The 15,774-nt window shown below is 56.8% G+C and overlaps 1 protein-coding gene across 2 annotated transcripts in view; it reads right to left on the bottom strand.

Moving 5' to 3' along the window:
* CELSR1 (cadherin EGF LAG seven-pass G-type receptor 1) overlaps positions 1-15,774 on the bottom strand; it is a 143,581-nt gene that overhangs the window by 48,019 nt on the left and 79,788 nt on the right. The gene's annotated exons all lie outside the window — the stretch shown is intronic.

A 15,774-nucleotide genomic window follows, 5' to 3' on the forward strand; every position in this document is an offset into this window, starting at 1 on the left:
AAAAGTAGCCATTTGATTGAGGACTCTGGGCCAAAAGGCAGGACATGGAGCTTTTGGTAACAGGAGTTCAGCCAGGCAGCCAAGTTGTGTGGCTCCAGGAGGCCTCATTCACTCTGGCATTACCCTCTGGAGTTGTGCGGCGCACAGCCTACCTCACTGTACATGGCAACCCCAGCCAAACCTCTGTGTCCTCCTTGGCCAACCATCTGACCTGGACAAGGCCATCACTACACCTCAGTTTCTCTGTCTACAAGACGAGGATATAATGTTAGAATGCCCATCCTCCCTGTGAGACAGGGACCTCCAGGGTGACATCAACATAAGACACTGGAGTCTCCCTCAAACCCTTCTCATGTAAATCCAGGGGAAGACGCACCCTGCCCCTTGATGTCCCAGCTCACACATAGTCCTCTCCATTTTCTTTTGCGTCAGTTGATGAGATCACAAGGTCGGCTAAGCTATTCCCTTAAAGATTTCACCTTTGGTTAAGCAACAGATAAGTAAAAAAAATTACCCGTTTTCTCGCTCTGTAATAGCAGCCCCCTTTAGAGAACACGTCCAAGTGCCTATTATGAGATGCTTAAATATTAGGTGCGACCCTGGGGAAAGAACCGTCCTCCAGCTGTGCAAGCCCCGTATTATCTTTGCAACTTGCAATTTACATTGCTGGGGATGGGGGTGAGCCTTCCACAGGAAGGACATAAACAGCATTTATACTTGGGAGGCGCAGATGAGGCGAAGCTGCTGTTTACACAACTGCGGCTGTTGTAAACTGCTGCTGCTAATCAACAGCTCAGAGCCATGGGCTTCAAACAGAAACGATGAGGAAGACGGAAAGACAGAAAGAAACAGAAAATCAGCATTTGTATTTACAGCAGCACTTACGCACGTGAGACAGATTTCACTGGTAAGACGGATTTCAGAGTCTGGCATTACTTCATTAAAGCATCAAGGGGGGGAAACAAACACGATCGGCATCTGCTTCTTGATCCCTGCTCCCGGATCCACCAGCCACTGGGTCAAGAGACGGCCCTTTGGACCACAGAACCGAGCACCCTCAGAATAAGAACTGTGAGTGCCAGCAAGAGAGACGCACAGGGAAGTTTCGGGGAGGAGCCACGACATCCCAGGACCAGCGTCCGACTCCGCAGTGCGGCGTGCTACTCCTGAACCAGCAGAACGCCGGGCCGGCCAGCCTCACAGCCAGGCCAACTGTCCACGTGTGGTCAGGACTGCCAGGAGAACAAGAGGGAGCTGGGGGAAGGCTGTGGGTAACAGGAACCAAAGTTGCAGTGACTCAGAACACACGGACGAGGGTCCTCAAAGAGTTCAACACGGCTACCACGTGACCCGGGGCTTCCCCGGTGGCTCAGGGGTAAAGAACCCGCCTGCAATGCAAGCGATGCAGATGTGGGTTCAATCCCTGGGTTAGGAAGGTTCCCTGGAGGAGGGCATGGCAACCCACTCCAGTATTCTTGCCTGGAGAATCCTATGGCCAGAGGAGCCTGGTGGGCTACCATCTGTGCAGTCACAAAGCGTTGGACACGACTGAGCACTGAGTGTGAGCCCCACGTGACCCAGGAAACCACTGCTGGGAACAGACCCCAGACAACCGAACACAGGGACTCAAGCAAACACCTGCTCACAAAAGGTCTCAGTAGCACTACCCACAACAGCTAAAAGGCAAAACAACCCAAGTCCATCAACAAATCAATGGATAAGCAGAATGTGGTATCTCCATTCAACGGACTATTACTCAGTCATCAAAAGGAACGAGATACTGTTATATGCGACAGTGTGGGTGAGCCTCCAAGACATTACGCCAAGAGAGAGAAGCCTGTCACAGAGGCCTCTGTGCCACGCAACACACATCACGTGCTGTATGATGTGTCCAGGACAGACAGACACACAGAAAGCAGCAGAGTGATTTCAAGGGGCTGGCGTGGCGGTGGGACGGGGTGGGGCTGATACTGAGTATAGTTTCCTTTCAGGGTGATGGAAATATCTCAGAGCTAGATAAAGGTGGTGGTTGCACAACATCACGAATGTACTATGTGCCACTTTAAATGGCTAGTTTTATGTAAATCTCACACAATTAGAAAAAAAGAATTGGATGGACACCCACCATTCACCTTCCCCATTTTTTCTACCTGTCAAATGAGGATAAACTGCATCCCGAAGCCTTCCTAGCGAGACTCACAAGCAATCACAGGCAGAAAGAGCAGGGAATGTTCTCCCTCAGGCTCGGGAAGTGTGTGTGTGGACACAGTCAGCCTGACTTGGGGTTTGGGAGGAACAAAGGCCCCAGTAAGGGCATCTGAGCCGGGCTCAGCTCATCCGTCTTGGTCGAGGGAAGACAAAGCACGGCTGGACGGCTGGCAGCGGGGAGGGGAATCAGGCCACTCGAGAGGCGGGACGGCGCCTGGCTCAGGGACACACAGCCATCCGCGTTGGCAGGAGGGACTGTGCCGTGAGCGGCTCACCCGAGCGTCCAAGGCGAGATCCGGGGCTGGGGAGGAGACGGCACGCGAGGCTCTGTGGGTGCGGAGGGGAGAAGCAAAGAACAGACAGCAAGGCGAAAGGAGCTGCCCCTTCACATCCCTAAGATGAATTTTTAAAGTTTGTGCAAGAGAAAAAGATGGCCAGCAATAAAAGGGCCACGTGGCAGTACACGAGTCACCTTACTTCTCAAGTGAGAGGGGCTCCGGGCACAGGACAGGTAAAGGCCCGAGTCCCTTACCGTCCCTCCTGGGGCCTGGCCCCAGGGAGCAGCTATCCCGGCCGGGGGATCCCTGCCCCTTCTCACCCCCAGCCCTGCCCCACAGCAGCCTGGTGTGGACACCCAGGGGCCGAGGGAAGCCAGCATGAGATCCGAGAGCTGGAGGCACAGGCCAGCCGGCAGGGCCTGCAGGAGGGGTGGGCTACACTACTCTGAATGTGCAGGCTGCCCTGAGCAGAGCCCACCACGGGCAGGCGGGATCAGGGCCAGTGAGGACAGACCCACTGTGCCCACCCCTGAGAAGAGCTCTGAAGGACGCTGTGTGCGTCGGGGGACCAAAACAACCAGCTTCGCAAATGTGTGTGGATCTGGGTTCCCGGCTCCCGGCGAACCCGCCCGAAGTCATCACTTGGGTCTGCCCCTTTTTATTTCCCTTCAGCTATTTCTTCTCCCCGGGCAGCACTCCCCCGCCCCTGCCTGGGCTTTTCCATTCAGGGGTCCCAGAGCAGCCCGTGGGGATTGTTTGTGACACAATAGGGCTTGGTCCCTACGAAGTGCTCACATTTCTACAGCCTTTTAACCTGCTGCAGCCAAATTCCTCATCGGGGAGGCAGATGGGGGTTCAATTTCAAATGCTGGTTGCAAGGGGAGGAGGTGTGGGGTGGGGGCTCGAAACCAGATACCAGGAGGGGCAAGTCTTGGGAACGAAATAGATTCACGCTCTGTGTCAGAAATGATTAACCGACATTCATATCAAAGAATTCACAGACGGCTGGGCCTGAGGAATGTCACAAAGGGTGAAAATGCAGCCTGGGACGTGGCCGTGTGAGGCTCAGACCCGATGGCTGGGCCAGCTGAACAAAGCCCACCGGACGACGGGCACACCGAGAAATGTGGGTGAGCCCTCCGCCCTGGTGAGGCGCAAAGGTGAGGAGGCCCCCCGCTCCAAAGCAGGCGTGGTGCTTCTCTCTGATGCTAATTGGTGGAGGAGAAAACATCCAGGCACACACACCTCCAGGATCCAAACCAAATGCCCAGGGAGCCTCCCGACAGGATCTGCTGGAACTCCAACAGCAGACCAAGGTACTGTGACCCCAGGGGCCCAGGCTGGGTCTGGGGCAGGGGGCTGCCCCACGCGCTGACAGTCACTGGATGTTCTGGTAGAGACTCTGACGCTCAGCTTCCCCGCCTGTGACACACAGGTGGGGATGCCCTCCTGCCCCCTAGGCAGGCGGCGGCCCCTCCCGGACCCCAAGCGCGGACCAGGCCTCCACACAGGGGCTCCGGGCTCCGCGGTGGAGAGCTAGGTCTGCGACTCTGATGGGAAGGGATTCGCCCCGACGCCACCCAGGCAGGAGCGGAGAAGGTAGGCGGGATGAAAGCTAGCGGATGCAAACCGTTAAATACAGAGTAGACGCACAACACCCGCGGTACACCACAGGGAACGATGGTCACCGTTCCGGGGCAAAGCCAGTGGAAAAGAATGTCCATGCAGCCCTTTGCTGGGCGGCAGAAACGAAACCCAACATTGCAAATCAACTACGCTCCAATAAAGTGTAGAAAAAGAAGGCATCCCACCTTCTTCAGTGGAGAAGGAAATGGCGGCCCACTCCTGGGAAATCCCATGAGCAGAGGAGCCTGGTGGGCTACAGTTCATGGGGTCGCAAGAGTCGGACACAACTAAACAACAACAACCTTCTTCAGTGAAGTTGCCAGGAGGAGCTCAAGAGTTCCGCCAGATTAAGCAGTAAGCGACAGAGGATGAGACGGCTGGATGGCATCACCGACTCGACAGACATGGGTTTGGGTTGACTCCGGGAGTTGGTGATGGACAGGGCGGCTTGGTGTGCTGCAGCTCATGGGGTCGCAGAGAGTCGGACACGACTGAGCGACTGCACTGAAGCAGTAAATGTATTTACTTCTTGAATTAAACACTCAGACCTAAGCCCAGGCCTTCCTGACCCTGTTCCTCTGAGACATGGGGCACCTACGCCCTAGGATGGGCACAGCGTCCCCCAGGGCATAGGCAGAACACTGCTTCATGGAAGCCTGGCGGGGCCACCGGGCAGGGCGCAGAGCTGGCCGAAAGGGGCACCTGCTCCTGACTGCTTCACCTGCCGAGGACTTGGGGCAGGGGACTTGGGCAGCATCTTCTGGAGAGAGGCTAAGTCCAGCGTCATTCGGAAAAGAGGATCCAGGCCCCGAGCTGAGTCCCTGGTACTGGGCTGGCTGTCACACCAACAGAGTCAGGGCCCAAGGCTGGCAGGGGCCAGGGGACAGCAGTGTCCACAGCCTCCAATGAGCATCATCTCCAAAAGGCCAAGAGGTCACATCCTTACCCCACTTAGCAAAGTCCCCTGACTCCCACTCTCCACCCCAGACCCCTGAGCCAGGTTCAGCTGTAAAACCGAGGTGAAAACGGGGCCTCCCGGGTGGGATTAAATGCACAGGGATGGTTGTGAAGGGAACATTCCAGGAAGTTTGTTGCTGCCGCGCTGTTGCTAAGAAAGGCGGGAAGAAAGCCAAAAAACACACAAATGGCTGTTCGCCCTGTATTTTCACTACCCTATCTTCCTGCATTAAAAATATATATTCTTTTTTTAACACCTTTAAAGAAAACACAAGAGTTCCCTAGCAGTCCAGTGGTTAGGACTTGGGAGTTTCACTTCCATGACCCCAGGTTCAATTTCTCGTTGGGAAACTAAGATCCTGCAAGCAGCAACCACACGGCAAACACACACACACAAAACTAGGAGCAGTTGGCAGCCTGGACGTCAGCGCATCTTCACGGCAGCCTCCAGTCCTTCTCCAGGCGCAAAGCATCGCTCAGCTCTGAGTCCCTCACGTGTCCAGCTGTCCAACAGAATCCTGGGCTGTGAGAATGGACCCTTTTTATTTGGGGAGCATTAAAAAGAGAAGATTTTTCACAAGGGTCAGAACCAACTGGTCACCTTAACACGAACCACAGCAGAGCCGTCCGTTTCTCAGGCAATGCGGTGACCCGACTCCTGAGGACTGTGGCCACAGGTCAAAGGAGGTGCTTTTGTGATGGCTGCTCAGACGTGGGAAAACCCAGGGCTGGGAGGCAGAGGTCTACCGAGTGTGGCCTGTGTGTCCGGCACTGTGTGTGAAGCAGCATCTCCTACAGGCCCCAGCGATCTCCACGGGGACGCCTTGTTTTCTGGAAAAGATCCTCACCAGGTGTGGCCTTTCACCAGACAAGCTCGGGGGCCGGTGAGCGGGTGCCAGGAGCGTCTGAGCTGCCGTCCCCGCCGGGCTGGGTCCCTTGTCTGTATCTGCCTGGCCGGGCAGGCTCTCCAAGTTTTCTGGGAACCTGGGCGTTCACGCAACTTTGCTCCAAGGGGGTCTCTTCTCCAATGACAGATGGAGGGCTCAAGGTCGGGGTTCTTACCGTTTACACAGAGCCTTCTTGGAAACTTGGAGGAACATGTTCCTTCTTTCAGGGGCCCTGTGAACCAGAAGCTGTTTGACAAGAAGTGGAGGTCCCTCAAGCGCCCCACGAGAAGTGCACGCCCTGCACCCCTGGGGTCTATGACTCTGACGTCAGCTGCTCCCAGCTGGACCAGAGCCGGGGGAGGGGCCCTTCGTATGGTCCAGGGGAGAAGGCGGCATCAGCAATGACACTGCTCTGGGCTGCCGGGGTTTGCAGGCTACGGGTCATCTTTTTGGAAAACCTTCTCGGACAAAGAGAGAGAGGCTTTCAAGAAGCATCCACACTCACGCGTACACACACACACACATACACACACTCTTGCAAAGCCCCCTTCTGCTCCTGCTGGGACCCCAATAGGATCCTCTCTGTCCCCTGAGCGTGCATGGCCACAAAGAGACCCCAGGACCCTCAGCTTCTCCCTACAGACCCCCAGCGCCTCCCAGTCGCCTCCACCCTCCTTCGAATCAGCCTCCCCGCCCCGACCTCGGGCACCATGCAGGGGTGGGGACAGGGCTGGGTTGGTGGGGAGAAGGCAGGGGTGAGGCTTGAAAGGGCTGAGAAGGTGGGAGAGGGGAGGGCAGAGCAGGAGGGCACCGGCGGGTGAGCTCCGTCCAGCCCCGACCCTGTCCCTCTGTGTCCTCCTCCCAGGCTGGACATGAGGCCCTTAGCAGTGACAGGCTGGTCCTGGGGAGGGCAGGGGGCAGGGATGAAGGAAGGGGGGCAGCCTGGGAGGGCATGGGGCTCGGGGCGGGCAGTGTTTCATTGCAGAGCATTGGGGGGCGGTGACAGGAGACTGAGCTGGGCGTGCTAGGTGGGATAAGGCGGCCGATGGAGGTGCGAGGCCACCAGACAGGGAGCCACCTTGAGCTCTGAGGGCAACTTTCCACAACAGGCAGGGGTCGGGGACCCCGGGTGGGGCTGAGTGATTCTGTTTCCATAGCAGGTGACTCTGCCCTCTGACGGGGCGTGTTTGGAAAGGAAGCAGGTGAGCGCCCCGCCCGCTTGGGCACTGGGCTCCCACTGCGGTCACGGGAACATTGATGTCAGACACAGATCGGCTACCCACGGGTCCAGACACAACAGGGACCACTCCTGTCCCCAGAAACTGGCCGAGGAACGCAGGATACCCAGTCAGAGAGAAACAAAACGATTCACAGCCCAGACCGAGGACTCGGACTGGAACGGGCGAACCTGCCCGGTAGGAGCTGAGCGTGTACAACGCGTCCCACCGACTTGTCTGCAAGGCTCCCAGGCTGCCACCTCCACGAGCGGGAGGAGCAAGGCTAAGAAGACCCCGTGCAAACCGGGGCACCATAACCAGCCCACCTGGCCCTCTCCCGTATCACGAAGGGTTGACGTACTTGGCAAACGCCTACCTACACTTGAAAAAAGTTTAGCTTCCTTATCTTGTACCTGCTTTGAATCAAATGATTTTCTAAATGGAAAACTTTTTAGAAAAGAAAACAAAAATGGCTCATGAGCTTATCACTCAGCTGACTCCTGGTGTATTCTTTAATAAAAGAAAACAGGAAACACGTAAAATATCGCAGGGATTTATAAAGTGAACGCGAAGGCCTCCTTTTTCATTAACCGTATTCCCGAAGGTATGCACCTGCGGTGGACTCTGCCGAAAGAGTTGCGACAACGCCTCCCATCACCGAATCACAGGAATAATAAACAGCTGATGTTTCAAGATATCGCACGTGGGATGGCTTAGGACCCAGCCCTGCTATCTGATCTGTGCTGTTGATGGATTTGCTTTCTGGGGGAGGAGGGTGCCCTTCAGAAAAAAAATGTGCGTATGTTAGCACATATTTGCCCTTCTTTCAAACTTCTTTTAATTAAGTCCTTGAGTTAATTTTAGGTGCACAAGCAATTCTAAAAAATAAGTGAGATCTGAGGCACCCTTTACGCAGTTTCCACCAACTGTAAACATCACAGCCCAGATGTGGACGCTGATACTGTCAGGATACAGTGTTTCCATCAGCATGAGGACCCCACCCACTTCCCTGCCACCCCCGCCCCCAGCCCAGGCAGCCACTCATCCCTGCTCCAGGTCTGTCATGCCCTCTTTCAGGAGGGATATACAGATGGAACCACCACAGCACGCAAGCTCAGTTCAGTCGCTCAGTCATGTCTGACTCTTTGTGACCCCATGGACTGCAGCACGCCAGGCTTCCCTGGCCAACACCAACTCCCAGAGTTTACTCAGACTCATGTCCATTGAGTCGGTGATGCCATCCAACCATCTCATCCGCTGTTGTCCCCTTCTCCTCCTGCCCTCAATCTTTCCCAGCAGCAGGGTCTTTTCCAATGAGTCAGCTCTTCGCATCAGGTGGCCAAAGTATTGGAGTTTCAGCTTCAGCATAAGGCCTTCCAAAGAATATTCAGGACTGATCTCCTTTCGGATGGACTGGTTGGATCTCCTTGCAGTCCAAGGGACTCTCAAGAGTCTTCTCCAACACCACAGTTTAAAAGCATCAATTCTTCGGTGCTCAGCTTTCTTTATGTCCAGTTCTCACATCCACACATGACTTCAAACCATAGCCTTGACTTAGACGGACCTTTGCTGGCACAAACTCATGAGACTGCTTCTTCCTGGTCAGCACACTTTTCTCTTACATGTGTCAGAAGTTCCTCCTGTCTTATTACTGAGTAGTGTTCCGGGTTCCGTGGTGCGTGGATGTGCACAGTCTGCGTTAACTATTCGGCTTGGGAATGTTAGGGATATGAGTTGCCGTGAATCTTTGTGTATATGAGTGCGAGACGCTGGTCTATAGCTGTTTTTTGGTACTCTCTTCATCTGATTTTGGTATTAGGGGAACATTAACTTCACAAAATGGACTGGGAAGTGTTCCAAAGACACTGTACAGAATCGGTGTAATTCCTGAAACATCTGATAGAACTCTCGGGTGAAACCACCAGAGCCTAGAGATTTCACTCTGGGGAGATTTTAAAGTACAGTTTCCTTAATAGTAACGTAGTTGTTTGAGTTATCCCGTGTTGGCTGAGTTGTGGCCATGCGTGTGTCTCAAGGAGTGGAGAATTTACTCCTGACGCTGCTGGCCATCTCCTCTCTCTCCCTCTGCTTCTTGCTAGAAGTCTGACGACATGACTGGTTTTCCTGGAGCTCTTTGACTCTTTCTAGCAGTTTCCTGTTTTAAAAATCTCTGGTTTCTGCTCTTGTCTTTATTCACTCCTTCCATCGACTTGCTTTGGGTTTATTTTGCTCTTCTCTTTGGAGGTTCTCGGAGTGGGAACCTTCCGGGAGTTGGTGATGGACAGGGAAACCTGGCGTGCTGCAGTCCGTGGGGCAGAAAAGAGTTGGACACGACTGAGCAACTGAACTGAACTGAAGTGGGAACGTAGATTATCGAATTGAGAGGCAGCCTCAGTATTCTCGCCTGGAGACTCCCCAAGGGCAGAGGAGCCTTGTACGCTGCAGTCCGTGGGGTCGCAGAGTCGGACAGAACTCAGTGACTCAGCACAGCCTAGCACAGCTCTTTTCTAACATGAGTATAAAATGCTATGAATTTACCTCTCAGCATCCCACATATTTTGGCATTTTGTATTTTCATTTACTTTAAATTTAAAAAAAATTTAAATGAACTTCCTTAATTTTTTTCCCTTCCTCCCTTTTCTGAATAATTGAATACTTGCGTCAAATCTCTGTGAAGGTCCCTTGTTCCCAGCACCTGTTGGAGTCAGTCGGTAGATTCAGGGCCTAGAGAGGCAGCAGTCACAAGGCTGGGGCTGAATGAGAAGGGTGGCTGGGGGGTGGCCTGGTGGGGTTGGAGGCCGTTTAAACGACGGTGGATTGAGACAATGAAGAGCTATACCGAGGGCAATGGGAACAGGTTTCCTCACTGAGCAAGAAAAGACTTATAAACATGGAAGGGGAAAAAACTGGAATGACTCTGTGGTGCTGGAATGGAATTCAAAGTTTTCAATAAGCAGAGACAGAAATAAACATGAGTCTCAGTATGAGTATATACGAACACACACACACACCTGTACATACATACACATGTCCTATTCTGCCCAGCAAGAGAGACTTGGAGTGAGACGCCCTAGGAGCAACGAGTGTATCCCGCACCTGAATCCTGGTTTCTGAATGCCTTTCTTTACGGAAAGGATCCAGAGTTCTGCGGGTAAAGCGGACCTTCTCCCTCCCTCGAGTTGTCTCTCCATTTCCTGCCCTCCCCACACCCTCGGGAGCACGCACACCTACACAGCAATAGTCTTATCTCTTTGGTCTTTTTGTGTTTCCCACACCCAGAACAATGCCCGGCATGCAACAGGCACTCAGTTACTGCTCCATGTATTAACGAGTGAACAAAGCCATGAAGAAAGGGCAGGAGGGAGTGACCCGGGAGGCTGGGCAGCCCCACCCAGCGTGTGAACCCACAGCAGGTCTGCAGGACCCCCGGAGGACCTCCATGAAGACCAGCCTGAACCAAGGTTCTGGGTGGAAGCCCGTGAGTCTTCTGGAATACCTGCCGAAGCAGAGGGAACCCCCCTGATCCTGGGGGTGGTTCGGTTCAGTTCAGTTCAGTCGCTCAGTTGTGTCCGACTCTTTGCGGCCCCATGGACTGCAGCACAGCAGGCTGCCCTGTCCATCACCAACGCCTGGAGTTTACTCAGATTCATGTCCATCCAGTTGGTGATGCCATCCAACCAGCTCATCCTCTGTCGTCCCCTTCTCCTCCCGCCCTCAATCTTTCCCAGCATCAGGGTCTTTCTAAGAGTCAGTTCTTTGCATCAGGTGGCCAAAGTATTGGAGTTTCAGCTTCAACATCAGTCCTTCCAATGAACATTCAAGACGGATTTCCTTTAGGATGGACTGGTTGAATCTCCTTGCAGTCCAAGGGATTCTCAAGAGTCTTCCCCAACACCACAATCAGGCAATCAGAAGCCCCTGCACCACCCCACGCAGAGCCCACTTCCCTGGAGCCCCTGGAACGCAGTGTGCGACACAGACCCGAGAGGTCCTGAAGGACGTGGACTAGCCGGGGGGTGAGTGCGGCCCGGGTGGAGCCATCCCCGGTGAACCCCACACCAGCGGCCGCTCCCCCAGGGTCACCGGAACCTTAAACACGGATGCCCTGCTCTGTGAGCAGCACAGGATGCGGGCACTGAGAGAGGCCGTGCAGCCAGGGCTCTCACTGCACGAAGACGCTCCCAGCACTGGGCCGGAGACAACGCTGGTCCTCTCAGAATCACTGGAACCAGAACAGGTCACGCCCGCCGAGGCCCCGCCAGGATCCCGCCAGTCACCTCCTGGCTGACGTGTCTGCGCCCCAGATGCCTGATTGGACAGAGCGAAGGCCTCCAAGTAACCCCTCCAGACGCCCCGCCCCTGCCGCGCTGGGGGCACTGCCCGTGCTCAGTGAGTGACCGTCCTCCCAGGCGTCCTCCCCATGAAGAGCAGAGACGTCCCCTCCCTGCTGCTCCCGCAGGAGGGTGCTCCTCCCTGCTCCCCACGGCCCGCGGGGGTTTCGACACAAACATCCTGATGCCCAAGGGTGAGGGGAAAGGGCAGATACCCCATGGAGCTCCGACTAACGCTGAACCCGAGTTCCCAGTGCAGAGAAATCACTTCAGAATGAGCCGCACAGACCCTTCTGCAAGCTGAGGGGAAAACGTTCACCGATCACACACAACAGCCTCAGAGGAAAAGACATCTGCGAGCAGGTGATGACCACGTGGGCGTGCGTGAGTGTGGGCTCAGTCGTGTCCAACTCCTGCGACCCCAGGGACTGCAGCCCACCAGGTTCCTCTGTCCACGGTATTTCCAGGCAAGAGTACTGGAGCGGGTTGCCGTTTGCTTCTCCAGGGGATCTTCCCAACCCTGGAATCGAACCTGTGTCTATTGTGTCTCTTGCACTGGCAGGCAGGTCTGCACCAGAACACAAACCCTCCAAATCCTCCCCAAACCTCCAGGGGCGGTGTGGGCAGAGGGGCCCCAGGTTCCACCTGCGCCTGACGGAGTTCAACATGTTTGTGCAAAGTGTCGGCCTTTAAAATACCTTCCCAGGAAAACATCCAGCTCCAGCGGGCACCCGAGCTCCACTGAAAGTGAATTTTGCCACTGGCCCTTCTTGCTTAAAATGCCACCCCAAGCAGAAAGAAAAAGTGAATTGACTTTGCTAGACTCCCTGCCTGGGGGACTTCCCTTGTGGCTCAACTGGTAAGAGTCTTCCACCCACAATACGGGAGACCTGGGTTCGATCCCTGGGTTGGGAAGATCACCTGGAGAAGGCAAAGGCTCCCCACTCCAGTATTCTGGCCTGGAGAATTACATGGACGGTATAGTCCATGGGGGTGCAGAGTCAGGCACAACTAAGCGACTTTCACTTTCTTCCACTTTTCCGCCTGGGGGAACGGCCCACATGGACCTTATGAAGGGGTCATGTCCTCTGCTTCCTGGCTGCCTTTGGCCAATGGGAAGGCCTAACAGGAGACTGAGGGTGGGGGGCGTTGGCAGGAGGTTACTTCTCTGCACAGGGGGCTTCTCCCCAGGACCCCTCTGTCCGGGTTCCACTCTGCCCTCTCCCAGTCCCTCTCGGCCTCAAGGCTGACACAGCCCTGGGTCATGCACTGCACACATGGATGGAAGCCCCACACCCTGTCCCCTTTGGGGATAATCCCCCCGAGCCATCCTGGGGAGGTTTCCACCTGTTTCTGGGGGCGGGGGCCAGGGTGACTGGTAAAATAGCCCAGACAGGCCCCAGGGCAACTGTGGACTTGGGGGGAGGCCCTATGGGGCCCCAGGGGACCCACCCCAAGGAGCAGACCCAACGTGTATGACAAAACAAACACTTGCAGAGCAGAGGGACCTGCCCCCTCACAGACCACCTTCACGGCTGCCCTCCTTCCTGCCTGCAGCAGGCCAATCCTGACGCGGCCCCCCCCTAGCCAAGGGCCCCCCGCAGCCACGGGCCCCCCCGCAGCCCCTCCACACGGGCTCGAGCCACTCCCCCACCTGTGCCCCAGGGGGGCCTCTGCATCTGGACAAGCCAGCGCCTTAGCTCCAAGAGACACAAAGCTCCCGAGACGTCCCTAATCCGGAGCACTTCCTATTGTGTGAGGAGGCAAACCACAGGGCAGCCTCAAGGTCTGCGTGCAAACTGCAGGGTTTCCTCCACCCAGCAGCCCCGGGCAAGAAAGGAAATAGCTCAGTGGCCCAGAGGAGAGGCCTAATCCCGAACCGAGGGTCTGCTTCAGGTGCTGCTGAGAGGCAGGCCAGGATCGGAAGGGGGGGGGGGGGAGGCGGGGCGTGGGGGGGGTGGGGGGGGTGGCAGGGGTCCACGTCTCCTGGGCTCCTCCTCCCCAGGGGCCCCTTCCAGAGGGAGTTTATTCCTTGGGGCCGCTGCAGGGGCGCTGTGAGCAGGCAGGCCTTGGCGATGTCAGAGGCCGATGGACGCCCTGGGACCAGGGCAGTGCGGGCCCAGCCAGAGGCCCTGTCTCTGCTCAGCTGGGACCACTGGCAGCTGACCCTGCTGGGGCAGTCGAGGCCGACTCAGCCCCCAAGCCCAGTCTTCAGCCGGGCCCGGGAGATGTTTCCCACACAAGCAAGAAGAAGGAGGCACCACGGGTGCTTCCCTGACGTGGAGCGGGGGCCCCCGAGGGTCTCCTCAGCACCCAGCTGGGCGGGAAGACCCCCAGGAGGCACACATCCTCCCCCCCAGAGGATGACCAAAGACTGCCCATCCCTGGTGTCCTGGCCCTGCCGACAAGGGGAGGAGGCCAGAGGCTGAGAGCTCAGAGGCGGGAATGTCAGCCTGTGGGCACTACGTCCTTGCCATGTGGCCCTGGAGCACTGCTGTGACTCTTAACTTTCCCTTCCTTCTACTCGAGGGCACGTGCAGCATCCTGACAAGAGCTCACACGCATCTGAGCCTGAGAACCACTGACCCCTGTGTCCTGCATCCGTGGGCCAGGAGGGGGTCGGCCTTGCAGGAGCCCTGCCGCCAACACGGCTTCTTGCTGGTCCCGCCCGGATGCGGGAAAGCCATCGCCACGACCTGGGGCATCAGGGCCGTCCACTGCCTCACTGGCTGGAGCACACTGAGGCCCTGACCTTCCCTGCTCGGTAAATGGGGCCCCGTGTCATGGGTACCTGGCCCTCCAGGAGGCTCGGGCGGTCCTCACGCCTCTGCCAGCCGAGAGCTGCTGCCCCGTGCCTCCTACAGTTGCTGAGCACGCTGCCTCCAGGGCGGAGAGATGGGGCAGAAAGCACCTGACCTCAAGCGGGCTGTGGGGCAGAAGCCCTCCCTGGGGGGGCCCTGGGGGACCCCTGCTTTCCTCTGGAGCAGCTGAATCAGGTCAGAAAAGCCCACGGGTAGTTGGGGAAAGGAGGTTGGGTGGGTTAAGACCCCGCAGAGAGAAAAACCCAGGCTGAGGACCCGTCCATCCTCAAGCCCCCAGAGGTCAGCTCTGAGGGTCCCCCGCACCTCCCATCTCCCACCGCGGCCCCGCAAGGCTGTTCCAGGTGGGCAGCAGGTGTGCGCCTCGCGCTGGCCAATGACTGTCCCAAACGGCCACGGGCACAGCCGCAGGACAAGGCTCCCGCATGCGAAACGGGGCAGCGAGGAAACTGCCTCCGTGTCTTTGGGGGCACTCCGCCTCCCTCTGGGCCCCCTACCTGGCCCCCAGCCCACCTCCTTAGCTCTCACACATGGCCCTGCGTCCGGTAACGCGGGCACCGCCGAGACCACGGCCCGGGCCTAACAGAGCAGCTGTGGACACTGCCCACCTGATTCTCACGCCCCCGAGAGGGACGCCAGCCCCCGCATCACTTCAGACCTGCACCCCAGCCCCGCCAGAGCCTCCCCGGCCCTCATCACAAATGCGGCGCCGAGTTCCACACCTGAGTCAGAACCTGGCTGCCCTCTACCCTGGGCGGGGCAACGGGAGCGCCTGCCCTCAGGTTGGGGGCAAAAATCCAGGGTCAGCGTGCGGGGCAATCATTGCCAGGGGTGACACATTCGGGGCGGTGGCGACGTGGAGAGTTAGATCCCACGTCCAAAGGCTGAAAGGCAGCACTCTTTCTCCACGGGCGTAGCCCTTACCGAGTGGGGACCCCTCGTCTGCGAGCCAAGCCAGGCCCAAGTCTGTGGCTGAACGCCATGAGGGGGAGGCGCCCCAGAGTTCCCCGGGAAGGAAAAGAGAGGCTTGCCAAATCCCTGGCAATTGGAAAGCAGGGCATTCTGATGCAAAAACCAGCAAGGAGTCTCCTTACCAGTCAAGAAACAGCAAAATGAAAAGAAACCCCCCAAAAACGCCCAGACCTTCACAGTGTTTCCTGGGAGAGCCTTCTGCCTCTCGGGTTTCATCCAGGGAGGCAGGGAAGGTTTAGGCTTTGGAACTGTGTTTGAATGGCCTGGGATTTCAGCCCCCTAGTAATGACTCGGCCAAGGCAGCCGCAATGAATAAGCTCTTTCTGCGTCCTGCCCCGAGGGTAGGGTGATCGCTGGGGTCCCTGCGCTCCCTGAGGGAGTATCTGCCACACCGCGGGGCTTGGGTGTCTTCACACAGACCCTCAGCAGATGCCCGTTTCCTGACTAGCTTTGCCCAGCGGCACACCTGTGTGACTTTC

This window comes from Moschus berezovskii, chromosome 6 (genome assembly GCF_049115385.1).
Source record: "Moschus berezovskii isolate FMDL1 chromosome 6, NW_MosBer_1.0, whole genome shotgun sequence".
NCBI lineage: Eukaryota > Metazoa > Chordata > Mammalia > Artiodactyla > Moschidae > Moschus > Moschus berezovskii.